We start from the raw sequence: 3,801 nt of genomic DNA, 5'->3' as shown, positions 1-3,801 counted from the left end.
GACTCACCTCTGTTTGATTTGACTGTGTTTCAGGGGCCACCACAATGCTGGCCCTTCATTGGAATAGCTTCTGGGGGTAACCTCTGCGACTCCACCCCCCCATTGCACCATCAATGCAGCAAGCACCTACCCCTGAAACTGATTCTGTGTTTACTCTACTGTTCATAATTTCTGCAGCCTCACAACTACTGGAGTGAGCCAAACAAATTTCAGGAGATTAGGGCACTTATACAAAGCAGTGTATTGTAGACTTGGTGCTGAAGATGCACCCAACTTTTTTGTGTCATCCACATGATGTGGTCCTCATCAAAATGCCCTTCTGTAAATTCCGCCCTGTCCATATAAGTCAGTTTTACCATTTCCACAAGCTGTTGTTGTTGCATTTGTCGTTTATTGGATTTTATATGGAAGCAAAACTGGATTAAAAGGGAAAATAATATGAGACATGACATTTTGATGAGGATGGTGTTGTGTGGACACTGCACAAATCTCGCAGGCATGAGCAGCTGCCACACCAAGACATGGATCATTCACAAAAATGTAAGCAGATGAAATCTTGAATGATTCCAATATTCTTTGTGTAATGACACCATTGGATTGACACCACTCACCACACACACTCACACTCCAAAATATAGGACAGAATTGATGGCCCCAACCACGTACTGACAAATCAGATTTGTTTGTGCTGTGGGGGGAGGGGGAATAGCTTTTTTTAAATGTATCTATAATATATATATATATATATTTAAAACAACAACAACCCAACCCTAGTCACAGTAGGTGCTGGGCACATTGCAAAGTGGAAGTAGCTTGTGTCTGTACTTAATCATTTTCCCCAAAGATAACTTGGTTATAAACATCCTGTTACCATTCATATCATACAGATAAGGGTTGGGGTGAAATCCTATTCCATTCTGGGAGCTTATAAAAGCAAAGACCAGGAATTAAGTATCACTTTCTCCTCGGAGCACACCAAGGAGGAAATAGGGTCAAAAGGGCAGGCTGCAACATGGTAGGCACTTTATCTAGAACATAAACATTACCAGAGTGCATTCTGACCAAATTAACTCTCTCAGATCTGCAGTGTTTGCATTCCGGGAGTACTTAAGAACATCAGCTTTGCTACTCTTCTGGTGAACTTTGAGTTTCGGCTGCCTCTTGATAAAAAACGCTCTCCTGCGTTCGGAGGTTTGCGTGCAATTTGTCAGCTCTCTCTTCCCTGAGCGCACTTTATTGATGGCGGTGGTGGCAGCGATATCAGCAAAGGTGTAGGGGTCAAACAGGATGATGCATTAAGTGTGTGATTGTATTTAATGGCCTGGTGGAGTCCTGTGCAGTCGTTCTCTCAGGCAGCCAGTCATTTTTAATGATTGTTCTGCCTTGAATTTAAAAGATGCTGTTTTTGTAAATAAATACAGAAACTAATGTTGTGGGCTTTTATTGTATTGAATTCCAGTGAAATGGGTGAGGGTTCAATTGGAATTGGAGCTGTGTCATGCGTAGGGAGGGGGTTAATTCCATACCCCCAAATTGCAGTCCTAATGAAAATCCTTCTACTCCTTGTGGCTGATTTTCCCGCTCATGCATTCCAGTATGGCAGCAGTGGTGGACCCTGGAGTCCTAAATTTCAGCAGTGCCATGTGCAATGCCAAATTTTGGTGCCCTCTGCCTCTTGCCTTCCATTCCACACAGCGGCGTAGCGTGGGTTGTCAGCACCCGGGGCAAGACAAGTACTTTGCGCCCCTAACCCCTAACCTGCCGCCGCTGCCAGCTTCTTCTTGCTGCTGCCTGGGCTGGTTGGGTGTGGTTCTCTCCCGCGCTCAGCGCTGCGCTGGGCGGCCGCTGCACTGTCCCTCCCCCAGATAGTCCCTCTCTCGCTCTCTCTCCGCTCCGCACCGCACCGCACCGCACCACACGCCTGGCACCCTCCCCCTCCACAGTGGGCGGCGACCCAGCAGCTTGGATCGGATTCGCACAGCCAGCACTTCAGTGAGAGAGAGTGAGTGAGCCAGGTAGGGGCAGAGAGCTGCGAGTGCGAGCGCCCCCCAAATGTTGTGCCCGGTGCGGCTGGCCCCCCCTGCAGCCCCACGCTATGCCACTGATTCCATATCATCGCTGTGGCGCTCTCAAGGCTCTGCAACCAGTGCAACCAAACCAGTCTGAAATATACTCGGAGTCGAGAGTGAATTTCATGCTCTTTATTCAGCTCATAGTGGTGAGGAGGAATGGAAGTTCCCCCAGAATGTCTGCTTTATATACATTATTTACACAATGGGCCCCACGTGATTGGCTAATTCCAGGATTCTCCTGTAGGCCAATCAGGTTGTGGATTCACTTCCACTTGGAGCTGGATTGGGTGGCTCCTGTGGACCAATCAGACTGCTGCATTCTGGACCCTATTGTTCTAGGACCAATCAGACTGCTGCATTCTGAATCCTATTCAACTCAGTACATAACACAGTCACTCTCCCCCAAATCTGACTCTGATGACAGCCTTCTTCCTGGGGTGACTGTCAGAGAGGAAAGGGTTTGTCAGAACTGCAGCATTGCCAGAAGGTGAGGAGAAATAGATCGACTCCTCTCAGTCCAGAGTCTACACTCTTTCTGGAGTGGTGTCTGTGTGTCTTGTGCAGCTGCCTAACGCTTTATTTTGGTTATATGTTCACATCAGTCCACACATGTTCAGTGCTTTTCCTTTTCAGCTGGAGCTTGCTGGAGCACAGTTCCAGCCCCTCTCAGGTGGCTGCCATTGCAGGCTGGTGCTTCCCCCCAATACTTCTTGCCTTTACGTACTTCTGAGAAGCCCAAAACGAACATTTCAAGTCAAAACTGGCCAGCTGTCATGGGCCAGGAGTCAGCTTCACCTGCCAAGCAGCAGCCTGAAGGTGAAGTGACTCCACCTGCTGCTGATCAGCCTTCTTGCTCCTGATGAGAACCACCTGGCTCCAGCTTTCTTAAGAAGGGTTTCCAGCCTCAATCAGTTGCTGGAAACAACATTCATCGTTCCTGAGCAGACCTTGCTGCTTCTTGCTTCTCATGACCTTGGACCCTCAGCTTTCTTGACCCCCGGATTGTCTGACTACATGAACTGAGATACTCCTGATCTTAGGACTGGACTGGACCTTGTATACGGACTCTGCCTCCAGGAACGTACCTCTCTGAGGCTCAGCTGCTTGGCTGACTTCTCCCTCCACTGAGCTCTCCTGTGGCTGGTAGCACAGGACTACAACACCAGCATGTGTGAGTCTACACGTTTTTTCAGTTCTATGACTCCACCTAGCTCTTAACCACTCCTGGCCACGATTGGTCAAGGTACAGGGTGAGGCCAATTTGCATTTCCTTCAATCCATCTTCCCTGTAGTGGCAGAGAGCTTTAAGCTTTACATCCAGACCTCTACCATTGCAGGCATGTGTGTTGCACAAGGCCCCTTCCCAGCTGCCCTAGCCATCTGCCTGAATCTAAGAGAATGAGGGAGGCCTTTATTTGAGCTGCACCAGAACCAGGGGCACCAGCATCTTATATATATAATTTTTAATTTAATTTTCTGTTTTACAATTTCAGGTAAACCTTTTACATACTATCAATGATTCCCTTCTTCTCTTTCCATGGTTCATTTTGCATATTTTTTGTCCTTACATATTTTACAAAAACTATATTAATTGGTTTTCCATTATTACATCCATCAAAAATTATTTGCACTGTTGAATTTATCTTAAAGCTGCCAGTGTTTTCAGCTGTACACACTTATTTTCCATTTACTCAATAAGCATTTTCCAAACTTCTTTAAACATACAGTA

The sequence above is a fragment of the Podarcis erhardii genome (assembly GCF_964252035.2).
Source record: "Podarcis erhardii genome assembly, chromosome: 3".
NCBI lineage: Eukaryota > Metazoa > Chordata > Lepidosauria > Squamata > Lacertidae > Podarcis > Podarcis erhardii.
The sequence above is the reverse complement of the archived record's forward strand: the minus strand, read 5'-3'. Positions refer to the sequence as shown.